This window comes from Dendronephthya gigantea, unplaced genomic scaffold, assembly GCF_004324835.1.
Source record: "Dendronephthya gigantea isolate DGI-Jeju-01 unplaced genomic scaffold, DenGig_1.0 000605F, whole genome shotgun sequence".
Classification (NCBI taxonomy): Eukaryota; Metazoa; Cnidaria; class Anthozoa; order Malacalcyonacea; family Nephtheidae; genus Dendronephthya; species Dendronephthya gigantea.
In genome coordinates, this window is record NW_021163615.1 from 15277 (window position 1) to 32530 (window position 17254).

General features: G+C 36.5%; 3 long non-coding RNA genes across 3 annotated transcripts; all 3 read left to right on the forward strand.

The window, feature by feature from the left end:
* The first annotated feature begins 8670 nt into the window (after nt 1-8670).
* LOC114543980 lies at nt 8671-11106 on the forward strand. Its single transcript, XR_003690261.1, has 4 exons — nt 8671-8710; nt 9584-9940; nt 10196-10258; nt 11067-11106. It is a non-coding gene; the product is annotated as an uncharacterized LOC114543980 (long non-coding RNA).
* Nucleotides 11107-11116: 10 nt separating this feature from the next.
* On the forward strand, nt 11117-11606 carry LOC114543981. The gene is made up of 3 exons (XR_003690262.1): nt 11117-11158; nt 11238-11324; nt 11565-11606. It is a non-coding gene; the product is annotated as an uncharacterized LOC114543981 (long non-coding RNA).
* A 4824-nt stretch (nt 11607-16430) lies between these two features.
* Nucleotides 16431-16869, forward strand: LOC114543979. The gene is made up of 3 exons (XR_003690260.1): nt 16431-16470; nt 16671-16746; nt 16829-16869. It is a non-coding gene; the product is annotated as an uncharacterized LOC114543979 (long non-coding RNA).
* The last annotated feature ends 385 nt before the right edge of the window (nt 16870-17254 follow it).

The window sequence follows — 17254 nt, forward strand, 5'->3', positions numbered from 1 at the left end:
TCATTTAATTTACTTTATCCTTTTAACGAAGTTCATAATGAAAACGGTTATGGTAGGATTCGAACCATCGATTTAACACTTGGGAGACCATCGTCTTCGCCACTAGACCGCAAGGTCTTGTGCTGATGACCGTGGTTATTTAGTCTACTTTATCCTTTCACGAAGTTCATCATAAAAAATATTTTGGCGGGATTCGAAACATCGATTTAACACTTGGGAGAAAATTGTCTTTGCCACAAGACCACAAGTTCTTCAGGTGAACGGCTATGTTATTTGATCTATTTTACCGTTCTTACGAAGTTCATAATGAAAAACGGTTATGGTAGGATTCGAACAATCGATTTAACTCTTGGGAGAAATCGTCTTCGCCAGTAGGCCACAAGGTCTTGTGCTGCACGGTTATGGTTATTTAATTTACTTTATCCTTTTCACGAAGTTCATAATGAAAACGGTTATGGTAGGATTCGTCCCATCGATTTAACACTTGGGAGACCATCGTCTGCGCCACTAGACCGTAAGGTCTTGTGCTGGATGACCCTGGTTATTTAGTCTGCTTTATCCTTTCACGAAGTTCATAATAAAAATAGTTTTGGCAGGATTCAAAACATCGATTTAACATGCACTTAGGAGAAAATTGTCTTAGCCACCAGACCACGAGTTCTTTGCGTGAACGGCTATGTTTATTTGATCTACTTTATCGCTTTCACGAAATTCATAATGAAAAAAGGTTATGGTAGGATTCGAACCATCGATTTAACAGTTGGGAGACTATTGCCTTCGCCACTAGACCAAAAGGTCTTGTGCTGGATGGCTATGGTTTTTAGTTTACCTTACCCTTTGTACGAAGTTCATAATGAAAAACGGTTGTGGTAAGTTTTGAACCATCGATTTACCACTTCTGAGACCATTGTCCTCGCCACTAGACTGCAAGATCTTGTGCTGGATTGCCATGGTTATTTAGTTTAATTTATCCTTTTACGAAGTTCACAATAAAAAATAGTTTTGGCAGGATTCCAAACATCGATTTAAAACTTTGGAGAAAATTGTTTTGGCCACTAGACCACAAGTTCTTCGGGGAACGGCTACGTTTATTTGATCTACTTTATCGTTTTCACGAAGATCATAATGAAAAAACGGTTATGGTAGGATTCGAACCATCGATTTAACACATGGGAGACCATCGTCTTCGCCACTAGACCAAAAGGTCTTGTGCTGGATGCCCATGGTTATTTAGTTTACTTTATTCTTTTCATGAAGTTCATAATGAAAAATGGTTTTAGCAGGATTCGAAACATCGATTTACTACTTAGGAGACAGTTGTCTTAGCTACTAGTCTGCAAGGTCTTGTGCTGAACGGCCATGGTTATTTAGTTTACTTTATTCTTTTCACGAAGTTCATAATGAAAAAAGGTCATGGCAGGATTCGAACCATCGATTTAACACTTGGGAGACAATTGCATTAGCCACTAGACTACAAATCTTTTGGAGAATGGCCATGGTTATTTAATTACTGTATTTCTTTTGACGAAGTTTATAATGAAAATCGGTTATGGTAGGATTCGAACCATCGATTTACCGCATGGGAGACAATTGTCTTCTCCAATCGACTACAAGTACTTGTGCTGAACGGCCATGTTCATTTAATTTACTTTTTCCTTTTCACAGATTTATAATGAAACACGGTTATGGTAGGATTCGAGCAATCGATTTGCCACTTGGGAGACCATTTCAGTTTGACAACCTTCAATCCAGCTGTTTTTGTAATTTCTAGTAAAATTTTGTATGTTCCTTCACAGGCAGCTAGTGATTTAGAATAAAAATAACCAATTATTCAATATTTTGTCCACCACCACCCAAGGTGTGTGTACATAGCTTTTACTAGTAAACAACTCTAATATGTCTTTCCCTGAACAAGTAAAGTTGTCGGGTTTAAATAGAAATAAGCACACTTACAATGATTTCACAACTTCTTCTTCTTCTCGTTCCCGTTTGCTTCTATCCGATTCGTTAAACAAGTTTTTAAAGAAATTCTCTAAAGCTGATAACGTGATGTTATCATTGAATCACCATCTTTTGGCGTATGGAAATGAATATTGTGTTTTCGTACTGCTTAATTCACGACCAATATGTCGGTTGGTCGGCAGCTCTATATATTTTTTATGATATTTTATCTCATCTAACGAGTTTCGTACATATCGACCAATTAATATGGCATTTAAGAGTACTAATTGCACGGATTTGGATGGATTGGCTGCGGATGGCATAACCTTGAGTATTTGTGGAGATATTGCTTTTCGATGTCGGGTCAACATACAACGAGTTGGTTTTGAACCTAAATACAAAGTCTCATTTGCGATTGCTAAAGAAACGAAACATGGATTTGTTAGTCTAGTCCTGTGTACGAAGCCTTCAAGCAGGATCTAACAATGTGTGTGGATGTTTCGCCTAATCCTGGTCCTCAAACTTTTGATAATAATCAGTCGGATGAGATGTCTGAACATCGAAAGCAGTTACGTTTGATGAACACGTTTCGACCCGCTAATAATCCTGAGGAGCTTAGTTCAATGCTTGGGCAGTTGAATTTACAGAAAGGTTGGTTGTTCCATATGACCTATAGGAATATTTGCTATAATACCTACTTCGCAAACACCACCGCCACACTATACAATCACTATCATCCTGCAAATCATCAGGAAGCTATCCCTGTTAGAATCACGGACCGTGTCCCAAAGCCTGTAAATATATATGGCAGAAATTATATTAAGAGAATCAATCTCATCAATATTCCTTTATCAGGCATTGCCAACACTCCTGGTACAGCTGTTACTCAGCTTTGTTCTTTTGGTCTTCTCAACTGACGGTCTATTCGGAACAAAGCGAATTTAGTCAAAGACTATGTGGTTGAGAATGAATTTGATATATTTGCGATTACAGAAACCTGGCTTCACCCTGACAAATTTGATCATATATCTTTTGGGAATTTCACCCCGAAGGGCTACTCCTTTAACAATATCTCGAGACAACAAGGTAGAGGGGGAGGCATTGGTATACTATACAACAACACTTTAAAAGTCAAGCTGGACTCGGCGAAAATGTTCTCACATATTAAGTCTTTCGAAGTGATGGGTATGCAAATCAATGTGTCATCTCAAATTCTAAATATAATCGTATTATATCGACCTCCATGTAGACGATAAGTCGGAATTAACAACAAAAAAAATTCTCAATCTTGTTGATTCTTTTAATCTAGAACAACGTGTACAACAACCAACACACTTTGCTGGTCACACGTTAGACCTTATCTTGTCTCGCCATGAGGAAAATATTGTTCAATCTATTGACGTTCATGATCCATCTATATCTGACCATTACACGGTTACATATGAACTCAATTTTAAAAAACCATTGTTTCAGAGAAGGGTCGTGGAGTCACGTAAAATTAAAGCAATCAATATGGACTCGTTCCTTAATGAAATTAGGCTATCTCCGATTAACACTGGGAACACGGCTGATATAAGTGCGAAAGTCAACCAATACAACTCGGAGCTGCCCAAAATTCTGGATCATCATGCACCACTTATTTCCAGAGAGATAATTATTCGTCCAGCTGCACCTTGGTACACTGAACAAATTAAAAACGAAAAACGTATCAGAAGGAAACTCGAGCGGGTATGGCGTAAGTCAAGACAATCCTGTGATCGTCTAAAATACAGTCAGCAATGTCGCCGTGTCAGTGAGCTATTATAGGAAAGTCGTACTCGTTATTATTCTGAAATTGTTAGAGATAATGGGAGTGACCAAAAGAAATTATTTAAAACCGTTGGAAAGTTACTACATTATACCCCTGATTCTCAATATCCTGTGTGCCAATCTGATGAGAATCTAGCTAACAATTTTATGACTTTCTTTGAGGACAAAATTAATAAAATATATGAAGATCTAACGGAATCCACTTAGCTAAATAAAATGTCGTTGTTTGCAGCTAAATGAAATGTCGTTGTTTGCAGTAATCATCAGTTATTCTCCTGGTTTCTCATCGTTCCCAGTCTCTTCATCCTTACTGCGAAAACTGGTTTGAAAATATTAAAGATTTGGTGGAGAAATACTTCAAGTGTGTGGTCTTCTTTTTTCTTTATATTTTGTTATGTAAAAATGTAATATTTTGGTATGTTGATTTTTGTTTAAGTTCGTGATGTATTTCTATGTAGCCTCAGTCTTATCCTAATGGGAATTTTTTTTTAGATGTGAAGAGAGGACGGCCAACCGAATTAAAGCTCTAAATGTGCTTTGTAACATATTAGGAACGTTATCTCCACTATATGAGGTATAAAATTTTAGTACTTTGAATAAATTTTAGTCCATTTTTCTAGACATTAGCGATATTATGAATCTTTTTCTAGTTTTATAACTCCGTGTTTTTTACAGGAAGAAATACTTGAGAATTCAGTGTTGTCACATTTAGACCACATTGTCAAAGATCGGGATATTTCTGTGCGGATCCGAGCTGTCCAGCTTCTGGTCGATGTTATTGAATCCTCTGATTCACCGAAAGTTTGCGATGTTTTGCATATAATCGAGAAGGTACTCAATACAATCATTTTCAGACGGTTTCATTTCTCCACTCCAATTTCCCTCTTCATTCGTGATGAGCTGATATTGTACTTCAATAGAAAACTCTTTCTTATCAGTGAAAGCTTCCTGACCTGAACCTAACTATATATCCGCAAATTGGATCGTTTTACACGGGGGTCGTGAATGCAAACGCATCAGTGAAGTAAAAGGATATATATTTCATTTATCAATTCCAGATTGCCACTGTCCAGTTGATCCTCTCAAACGATACGTTAAGCCGTCATGTAAAGAACATGTAAGGTAATTATAGAGACTGCAAGGTATATGTAGGAACATCTAGAGACATAAAATTACATCTAATCACTGTAATTTGTCTTTGTTGCTGCAGCCTCAGGATGAAACAGCATAGAAAGACATCAAAGAGGCTGTATTAGGATTAGTACGCTTGTTCAAGGTAATGAAGGACATGCAGAGATTGTCCACACATATTCGTTCATTGTGATGAAGTTATTTTCGTGAACAAAAATAAGTGTAATTTAATGCCACACTTGCTTCTCTTTCAGTAATTTCATTCTATTTTTGCAGATGAAATTGTTTCGTAAACCTCAAGAACGAGCCGAACGAATATTCAATATATTAGTGTACCACATAAAAACTCATTATGACAATGGCTATCGGACGTATAGTGCATCGGAAATACGGCTTTCGGTAAGGCAAATTCAATTTTATTTCTCGCGATTTTCTATGATGTCTCACATTGTGTTTTCTTAAAGATTCTTCAATGTTTCCTCAGTCTGCGAGCTGACAACGTCTAGGCCTTGTGCAAGACAAAAGTAGAAAAGTTTAATTCACTTCGTATTTTGTTTGTTCTGAAAGAAAAGTTGGTTAATGACGATAGTGCCACGTATGTCAGGTATTCTGCTTCCAAAATTCCTTTTCTTGTTTGCGTAATACATTTTCATTTTTGTTTTAGTTCTGCAGAAGATAAGACAAACGGGATTGTTTCACTGCCTTACAGCGAGGCGATGAATGTTATTCTTGTGTGCTTACAACAGGTAAACTTTTCTATCATAATATATCATCTGGCATTAAGTTTCGATTGAAGTTCAACTTTCTTCATTTTCTAGGAATTGGAATGGGAGGTGTTGGATGTTCTTCTGAGGAACTTTCCAGAGGCACTGCAAGATAAAAACTTGATACTTTCTGGAAAGCAATATTTACGTTCAATATCTACAGTCTTCTCTAAAATGGAAGGGAAGTGAAGTTGTGTTCTTTCCACACCAAAATCATGAACTAAAAATTTTACTTTGCATTCAGGTTTCAAATTACGATTTTCTTCCTGGATTATTTCGTGTTCCTAACGATATGCGCCGACCTCATTTGTACGCTAGAATTTTTCCAGTACGGTTCTTATCAATCAGTTTTTTGCATATATCATAATATCTTACCATAATTATACCAAAACCATACCATACCATAACCATACCATATCATATAATCATATCATATAATCATATCATATAATCATATCATATAATCATATCATATAATCATATCATATAATCATATCATACCATAACTAACCATAACTAAATCATACCATACGATAACCATATCTTACCATAATAATATCACACCATACCATACCATAACGAAATCATACCATACCATAACCATGCATATCATACCATAATTATATCATACCATACTAATGATTTAATTGGATATTTTATTGTAACACGTGCAGGTATTAACGGAGCTGTGTACGTACCACATTTTTATTGGTCAAGATGAACAGGTAAGAATCTGCGTGACTTTATTTTCAGCGGTTGTCTGTTCTTGCTTAAACGTTGTTGTATATTTCGTCTAGTGTTGTCTGATGCGTACTTGGTTGCTCATTTCGCGACGTTAAGCGTATCTTGTCTCACCGTATGTATGTTAGAAATGCCTTCAGTTATGGCAAGGTATGGCTACTTAAAATAGTCTGGAATTTGAGACGTTTTTTTATTTCCATTAGCACTTTGTAAGAATGAAGTTGATTTAAGTAGTTGCAGCGTTTTAGAAGTTTATTTCTTTGGAGGTATTTGAAATCGTGCCTTGATAATGTGCTCAGTGAATTTACAGAAACGTTTTTCAATAAACTCCAGCCTAAACGTAACGTCTCTTGTGATGCGAGATACTCCTTCACAAATATATGATTTTTTAAGTAATAATTACTAAATTTTCTGTCCTTAGACTGCTCCCACAATATCTGGAAAAGTTTACTAAACTTTCGCCAACGTCTCAAGTTGCCATACCACTGCTAGAATTTCTCTCTGGTATGTTTCTTGAAGTTACGTAAATTATGAAGTCTGTTACAAAATATCAATGTACCCTAAAGAGAGCTAGGTTGTGTAAACACACAATCGTATTCGGCGAAAAGTTGGTAACATTCTTTTAAATCGTTTAAATCGCATTGTAACAGCTTTGTGCTTTGTACAAAAACTTCACAGCGATCCAGTTGAAACAAGTCTTTGGAATATGTTTGCCTTACACAGAATCATCGAAGTTGGCTCAACGCGATAACATCTGAAACTTTTTATTATTGGTTTTGTCAAAATGATTAAAATATAAACGAACTGATATGTTTCACCTTAGATACTCTCAATACACTGTAGCTCTTGCTGATAATGTCATTCCATCCTGGTTTGTCAACTGTCCGCTATTGTTAAGAAAACAATTCGTGCCATTTATTACGAAAGTAAGTCCACATGTCATTCTATTGCCACGGGGATTGCTTGCTGAATTTTCAATAGATATATTTGCAAGAGCGACCAAGTTTTAATATTCTTCTAGTGAAAGCTCTTAGGAACTTATTTGTCATTTCCAGGCTTCTTCAACTGATAGCAAAACTCGTGCAGATGATTCTAGCCAGGTGCCAAACACAAAATTCGATACCAAAGCATCTGACCTTCTTACCCGCGATTTAAAGGCTACTGGTACCGTATGCTCAGTACAGAAATCTTGTGACTCAAACATCTTGTGACGACCAGCGGTGGGAAAGACTGAGATTTATGAAAGTTTAATTCCAAAACAACTCTTTGGTAAGCCCATTTATTTTCTCAGTCAAATTGTGCTCTGAATGTTTTCGCCCACAACTTGTCAACGATGGGTCAAACCTGTTCAATGTTTCGGTTGGGCATTCCGTTGGCGGAATGTCAAATTGATATTGTTGTATTTCAGATGATTTATCGGCCGAACTCATTAAAGAAGGAGCCAGACAACGCCTTGAAACTACAACAGAACTTCTTAGCAAGAGCACAGACAGCGTACATTGATTGTAGATCTTGTCAAAGATCGCCTCGCATCGTGTAGAGAAGATGAGGAAACTAATATTGAAGATACCCGGGATGATGTTGAAATGAAGAAAACCGAACTCAAGGAGTCAGGTTTGTAATGTTAAAACAGATCGGCCATTGTTCGCGCATTTACGAAATGAACAAATTATCTGCCTGCATTTTAGACAGCGCAGAACAAAAGATGCTGCTTACAGAACACGGCAGATCTTCACCCTCGTCGATTTTATTACAAGATTCCGGTCAAAAGTTGAATCTTGGTTCGGCATTTGTTCAACGAACTCGATATTTGAGTCGTAGGCCGAGATATGGACCAAGCGCTTTTATGGTAAGAATTTCTCTTCAAACTCGCTTTGCATGAAATTTATTTCGTGCAAGAACATTCACTATCCATCCCTTACATTGCTACTAACATGACTGGCAGGGGAAGCAGAAAAGAAAGAGATCTTTGATTTAGACTAGCTTTTTCATTTTACAATCGTTTCAGATTGATGTCGTACCAGGTTCCAAAGACACTGTTTTACACATGGAAGAAACTGAAGGCAAGCGAAATTACCTTTGCAATATGGAGGAAATATATATTATAATATGACTATATTTACCAATTTTTCTTTCACAGGGAACAGTCAAGGCTTATTAACTCGTGAAGAGTTTCAAAAGGTAGCAATTTTAAGATCACGAATCATCATCGTGCATTAATCTCAATATCTGTTTAATTTTAGCCTGTTCCTGGTAAATCCCTTCTGGATGCAAGTCCTTTGAAAACTTTTTTGAGTTAAGACGAGGATAAACTTAATGAATCCGTAAGTCAAGTAATAATAATGATAAATTGGTCTTACGGATTATTAAATACTGAGCATTATAAACCGGTAAACTCAGAAACCGGTAATCTCAATTTTGCACTTCGATTTACGTAATTAAATCCTTGTGGTTGAAGGTGAGGACTTGCAACCTTACTTATTTATTACAGGGTGACGATAGCGTGGGGAATTCAGGGGTCGGTAGACTTAGGGAAAGACACTCGTAATATAATAGATTTTACAAAATATAACATTAGGTTTTCCTATGAGTTACAATAAAACCTTTACAATTGTTCATTGATGAGCTCAGAATGTTTCGTTATCACGTGGCCTATGCACGACTCTTAATGGTTACTGTTAATCTGTTGTAACCACCTGCTGTACTGGTAGATGATTATCACATTTTGTTTGAGCTTTACATACCCGGGGAAAACACTCAGCCACGTCGAGGTTATTAGCTAATTCCAACAGCTTGTCGTAGTATTCATTGTGGAATAAATCTACAGAGGCACGTAGTTTTGCCATTTCATCCTTTAAAAGATTAATCCGTTTTTTGATTCCGCAATATCGATTTTTTTTTCTTCTTTAATTGGACCGTCAATGACAAAGTATGATCAAGAACATGTTGGGTGATAATGAGAGCAGCCATAAATTCAAATTTCTCCACGTTGCAAAAATGAGACTGTGCGTCACTAGCTAATCTAGGAAATGGCCCTTCTGCGATCCTCCAAACTGCATAAAATTGAGTGTTTCGTAGATAACTTTGAATGCATCCAAACAACCATCGCGGGATCTTATTCGTTCTACCCATCGTGTCGTGGAAGGCTTTTCGAGCTTGTTACGGGTTAAACCAAACTCTTTCATCTTTTTACTTAGATACTGTGAGCGGATAGGGAAACTGATAAAAAAGCTGGCGATATTTTGTGCCTGACTCAACATATTTTTCACTGGAAGAATTGAACACGCTTTGGCAACAATAAGGTTTAAACGATGACTGGAGTAATGAACATGCAACGCCTTCGGGTTTTTCTCTAATATTCTCCCAGAAATACCTTTTACCTGGCTGGACACAGCACTAGCACCGTCATATCCCTGGCCTCGACAATTTTGAAGGGAAGCCCGACATCTTGAAGTGTACTTTGACTAATGAACGGAATCAAATCCAAAGGCGAAACAGTTTGGTATACAAATGAAAATGTTCTTGAATCATGTAAAACTTCAAATTTATTCAAGGTATGTTAAATATAATTAATAATGCATAATATATTTTTGAAATATTATAAATTTGAACTTAAAATCAGTGTCTACCGTCTACTTTTTTGCGTATTATAAAAGTAGCAAGCAAATTCAAATGACCATAAACCCGGCATTATTTTAGAAATTCGAAATTTTGACAGGATATAATTTTGTAGTTTTGATAGTTTATAAACCCCAACAGCCAAACAATTTTATGATACTTATCCCTATATTGATCATTAAACCCTATAGAATGTATTAAATTATCCAGAAAGTATAAGCTTGGAGTTATCATTAAAAAGTGCCTTGCACCAGGTGAACTATATTTATTCAAATCTATTTACTAATTATTGTATTTTACTAATTTTGTATTTACTAATTATTGTATTTACTAATTATTGTATTTTACTAATTTTGTATATACTCATGTGTATGTTATAGTGATAATAATATAACAATAGAGTTGATGTTCGCGGTCATAAATGTGTTTTTGGCCCGACTTCGAACTCATTTTAGCCCGAGCGTAGCGAGGGTTAAAATGTGTTCCGCGAGGAGGGCCAAAAACACATTTATGCCCGCGAACATCAACTCTATTACTATAATATATAATAAACTATAAACTATTATTACTATAATATATGTTCAACATCGTCAGCCTTCATCCCCTTAGCTCAGTAAGTCATGCGACATTCCATGTCAGTTCCAGTAATTGTTCATCTCAGACCTTGAAAGAAAAAAAACAAACACTCCAAACACTCCAAACACTCCAAACACTCCAAACACTCCAAACACTCCAAACACTCCAAACACTCCAAACACTCCAAACACTCCAAACACTCCAAACACTCCAAACACTCCAAACACTCCAAACACTCCAAACACTCTAAACACTCCAAACACTCCAAACACTCCAAACACTCCATGTCTTCTGACCTGGATTCAAGTTTACTGCTTTTATCATCTTTTTTATTTCACGTTTCCATTTTGAACATGTCCAATTGCAAAAAAGTATCCAGCCGACTTAAAATAGTTTTATTTTTGCAGTTACTTTCCAGAATATACCGTTTGGTTAAGACTTGTGTATTATAGTATATCATAGTTTTAAAACTTCTTTTTCTGTCAGATATTTTCAATAATTAGCTATCGAGACCATCCTCAGTTGTTCGGGCTGGAATACACAAGCGGTCAGCTGAGAAATTACTCGTCTTCCGACAGGTAGTTTAAAAAAGCAGATTTTGTATGAAGCTATATAAAATATTTCTTGTTCTGAATGTTTGTATTTCACTCAATCTAGGGATATATCATTGGCTGGTTAGCTACACGGGGTTAGAGGCAGTGGAAATGGAGATGTTTGTGTAAAAACGACCCCAACGAAGAGACGGTACTGTACGCTTTTTCATAAATGATTGAGCGAAAATTATGGTCAAAATTTTCCTGATGAAAATCTCGCACTGCTATGATTGCCGTAAATACGAACCCTCATTTCATTCTCCTCCTGACGTATGGGATCTCATATAACACACAAACAATTACACTTCTCGTCAGGTATTCCTATTAGTCAGTGCAATACATCACATACAGCAAAAGAAGAATTGTTTTTTTAAATGATATATTTTTCAAGGTTATCGTTGGGGTCCATTGTATAACGTTGTTGACGAAGAAGTAGAAAGCAGTCATTTAAAATTCCTCGCTGCGTCTCCAGGTGAAATATTTCTCTTTTTATTTCACTTTAAATTTTTGAAATATCTCCAAAAGCTTATATTGTCTTATTACTGGTTCCTTGCAGGAAATTTAACCGAAGATGTGTAGAGATTTAACTGCAATATTTCCTACAGCGGTCTACTTCATGCAGTCACCCAAGACGTAAGTTGACAATTTCTTATTTTGTACTTTTCTGCAGACAAAATCCTGTGTAGAGAATATTATTGCATTTTTACTGAGTTTTAATGTTCTGTCAAAATCTGGATTAAGGCTGTTTTCCACTCACGTGTTTTTCATACGCACGTTAGTTTTCTGCTTATTTTAGTATGCATTAGTTGACCTAGATTTACAACAATATTCGTTATAAAGGAAGCGAGAATAATTTAAATTGGCAGATTGAAGCTTATTAAATCATAACCATGTACGCACGGACTCGAGTTTACTTGATAGTCGATAGCGTCGACAGCAAATGACATTGAAACGTTTGTATGGATATTTCGAAGTCCTGACAGTATAATTAATATCCCGTAGGTTATTTCAAGCAAATATTTGACTAGCGACGTCGAACAAGGCCAGTTAACCGTGTCGTGGATCGTAAACTGACCTCAATACAGAAAGTGGGGACAAAATAGATAAAATACAAAACATTTTGTTCTTGGCCTCTCAGTTCCCGGCTCGCCGCGTATAAAGAACGTTAAGAGGCCTAGGGACTACGCTGCGGTAACTCTGGTTGCTGAGTTGACTGGGTCCGAATCCATGAAATGGTAGATTTGAATTTTTCTCGCCAGAAGTACGGCTGGAATATTAAGTCTTTTAAACTCCAATATATATTTTAAACGATTTTAAATATTTTGTAAGGACTTTTCCCGGAGAATAAAGAAAGACTTATCATTAATGCCATCACAATGCTCATTGCTCACGAAGGTATTGTATATCTTTGCCAATAAATATATTTAGTGTTCACCCCTAAAATATACATATTCTGACTGCTATTACCTTCACAGGTATTCAATATATACATAAAATAGTTAAAATGTTTCGTCTATTTGCAGGAGACCAAAACAAAATATCAGATAAAGATCTCGAAGCACTGTTTCACGCTTTGAGACATTAGGTTGGATCCAAAGCAGGTTTCACAACGCTCAGTAGGTGAGAAACGTTTATCTTTAACCATAACACACGCTGTTTACTCAACCAGCTCACTTTCTCTAGACCGTGTTTCTGTTTTGTTTTTACAGCTTCTATGAGAAGGTTGGTGTGAAAACTGTGAAAGCTTTGAAGAGGAATAATGAAGCCGTGACTCACGCCGCTGTCGACATACTGTGTGCTCTGATGCAGGTAAAGAGAGGGCTTTCCTTTAAGCGGCCAAAATGGTCAGACCGGTCATATTTAAATTTAAGATAGAGTATTTCGTTAAGAATATAGTTGCGAAATTTCCGAGCTAGACAGATGCAAGTAACGATATACTTGAACGCAGAGTTCTTGAAACACTCTAAAATACCAGTAATCTGTCTGTACCGAGATCAACAATAGGACCGGTCTGGCCGTTTTTTCCGTATAAAGGAAAGCGCCAACACTTTAACGATGAATTTCCTGGTAATATGTTGCCAAATCTGTCACTGTCATTAGTGTTACCCCTTTAACTTGCAATCCACATAAACTTAGCCAACTTTGAAATCTGAATGTTAACAGGATCCAATTTTATCGAAACCAATTCTGTTTTTTATATAGCCAACGCACGATAACTATGACATTCGACAAGAACAGGTAAATAAAAGCTCTTTGTTATCCTTTGAAAAATTTCTAAGCAGTTTGTTGGAAATTCTCACGATAAATGTTGTAAGATGTGCGGTGTTGGTTGCCTATAATCTATGCTGAACCCTTGCATTTTATTTTTCCATCCCTCTTGTATGTATATAGCTTTGTTTTGGAAGAGAAATTCCCTTGCAAAACCCAGCAAGTGATTCGTAGCAACTGCCTTTCTAATTTGAACTACCTTTCTAACTAAACACAAGAAATAGATTAACCATGAAAACTTTTCTTCTATATTCGTTCTACTGGGGTTTTAGTTATAAGTGGATTGCTTGATTTTCTGACGTTTGCTCTGTGTCCTCCTTACAGGTTGTTCTAGTTGCTTTGCAATATATTAAAAGAATACGGGGGTGAAGTTGGACATTCATGTTAAACTAATAGTAAGGTGTGATTGCTTCCAATATTTTGAATCAACTCATGTAGTCTGTTACAATAAATCGACTATTGCATATTCCTCTTAGTGAGACAACAGATGATGAACAGTTTGGGAAATTACTGGAGAAAGTTGCAGGTATGCTACAAAGAAATTTGAGGAGCTTTTCATTCAACTTGTCTTCTTGGTAGTTTATGGCTCTTTTACTGAGGTTGAGAGTTGATTAAATAGCCTTTCTCTCTTTACCTTTTTGGTGAAGTTTACCACGTCCACTAGCTTGACCCATGCATAGGAGCAACTCATGAAGTCTGTTATTTGTTTGTCTAGAAATGGGTCATTGCATTTATCGATTGTTCCCAGGTAGGTTTACGACAAAACTAAATAATAGTACCAATTTTACCATTCTTCGCTTATGTATGTTTTACTATTGCCCCGCTAATGGTTCTTACCAATCGTGGTTTTGAATTCGTTCCTCAACAATTTCAGCATCCGTCGACAACAATTGTGAAAGTGCTGGCATGGTTCTGAAGGCGATAATCGAGGTACGTTTTATTCATCCATTGAGAATTTTCTGCCTTTGACGAACGTCATTTATAACGCTCTGCATTTTTTTAGCTGTGATGAATGTACATATTAGTTCAGTTGATATTTAAGAGGTTTTAAAGGGTCTTAATTTTGAGAGGTATTATACACACTTCAAATCAAGCCAGGAACAGATGACGGAAAAATGAGTGAACTATAGATCCTCCGGCAGGAATCGAACCTACGCTTTTGCGATGCCGGTGCAATGCTCTTGTCACTGAAGACGTACAGTTGACTCATTTTTCCATCAACTGTTCCCTGCTTGAATTTGAAGTGCTTATAATACCACTCGAAATTAAGACCCTTTAAAACCTCAAGAATAGTCCTGCATCGTGTGAAGTGCCTAAAATCATCTGTTAATATTTAGTTAGAACTTCACTTTAGGAAGCTGATGAAGAAACCGCGGCAAAAATACAAGTTCTGGCGCTTGCCGAGAGCGCTCTACCAAAACGCTTACGCATGGCCATGTTTACGCAAAGCACTGATAAACGTTCGCTATTGAACAGGTGCGAATTAGTGTGATAAATTAACAAATTGTTGCAGGTATAGCCTCTATTCCATCCGCAGGACCAGAGTTGTATTTTAGCAACATTCTCAGATTCATCTTAAAACTTGTGATTTTATAATCCTCTATATACTAGCTATCTGTAAATAGTTCAATTGAGACTAACAAGCATACTCCATAAGTATTTTTTAATCATTATTGTTGGCATAGCATCATCCAACAGCAATGGCATTACTTGCGAGAATAATGTTCGTATTAAAGTAGTTATAGTTTTTAATGTCTAAAATATACAAGAAAGTTTAAATGCGAGATTTCTTGTTCATAATTTTTGGTTCAAAACAATTATGTAATAAATTTGAATACGATTTTCACAGCCTGCTGGTTTGCTCTATTACCTTGAAAGCCCTGACGAAGTAAGAAATCTTTGAAAACTTTTTTGCGAGGGCCATTATTTACATAAACCCATTGAGGTGATTCTGACTAACCAATCGTATTCATGACTAAGTGGTATCAACTGCTTTGGTAACTAAACTCCATCATTCATCCTTAAACTGTGCCAACTGCCCCACTGAGGAATAATTAAATGGTAATTCATTCAGAAGTGTAAAACCTTTTTGTAAAGAAACAATTTTGTTAGAAAGTTTTTATCTTTCCTTCAGCCACCAGAGACTGAAGAAGATCGTTTATCAATTCGTGACAATGTAAAGCTTGCAGAAGTACGTTTTAAATCAACAATCGTGTTCCAAATTTCATAATGCATGCTTGTATGTACGTATAAGCCTGTTATTTCACGTGCTATACTTGTGTCTTAGAGCTCTGGAAAAACGAGGGGAACGTTGAGGAATCAACTTGAAGGATATCTCTCGCATTCGAGGACAAAAATAAGATTCAAATCCAGGAAAGATGTGAGAATTTAAATCCAGTTTTTTTATTACAAGTAAGTGTTCGTATTAAGAAAATGGGAAAATGTTTTAGTCGTTTGAAAGATGAAAAAGCAATGATATTTAAGCGGATCTTTTTTACAGATTCAGTCAAGATCTGACAGCGTACAACCTGATTTGGAATTACAAGGTGAGTCTCGAAGTTAAGGTTAGTTTCCGTTGAAAATATAGGATATGGAAATGTAATGGAGGATTTCCTGTCGCTATGAGTATAACAAGACAAATTCAATAGTCCTGACCTCTTTCTCTAAACTGTTCTCGTAAAAGAGTATGAAACAATTTCTTATGTTTTCAATGTGACAGACGCGAGAGGAACTTCTGGGGCACTCGAATCTGATTTGCACGCATTTGCAATGGAAAAAGATCTGAGTGGAAACTGCGTTGTCTTTTGGAATCACCTTTAGTTTGAAGTCCTGTATGAATGTTTAGCTGATGAACTGAAACAGGTTAGTGATAAGCCTAACTGCTCTAGCTTTTTAACAGTTCTTCATAAAGCGTCCCCCCCTTATTCCTCGATAGGAATCAAACTCAGTAACGTATCTCTGCTATCAGGTGACTATTATTTGAGAGTCTTGTTGGAACAAAACGACGAGGAGACGCCGATAACAAATGTGTGAGTCCACGATATTTATCTATCAGGGTTTGCAAATATTCAAACTACTTTCCATGTGCTTTTCTGTCTGGCTTCCCCCTATTCTCTATATTGCTGCACAGTTCACGCAATGTTATTTGTCCTGCAGAATGTAGTAGAGAAGTATAGAATCATGGATGAAACCATTCAAGATTCGATCGACTTTTCTATTTTGTTTTCAGGCTCGAGTTGTCTAACGATCTGTATCACTGATTCCTATTGACAACTAAACCAACTATGAAAGCAATGTGCCTTCAGGTGAGGATGTCGTTTAGCGGGAATGTAGCCATGTGTAGCCTTCGAAGAATGAATTAAACAAATTGGAATATTTCATTCACAGGCGATGACTAAAGTTTATGGAAAATATCACGAAGAGATTGGAGCTTTTAATGACACCAAGCTAAGGATCATCTGCTTTTGATCCAGTGTTACTGCAGGAGCCTGAACTAAACTAACTTTATTCATACTGTTTCGTATTTTTAGCATTTACATGAAAATGGCATCACTAACAGGGATTGGAAGGTAAGCACGCCCTAATTTTTTTTTCACTACTGTCTTTATATCCTAAACTTTAACGACCATAATTTAACTTTTTCTTCTCTAGCCAGAAAATGTTTTATTGTGTTCCTCGTATGACGAAACGCTTATAAAGGTTTGTGTCGGTTGTGTATTGAACTTGTGTTTAAATTGCCCTTTAAATTGTATTTGAAGAAACCATTCGATGTGACCATTGCCAGCAAATCCTGGAAGTCACTATATCCAATTC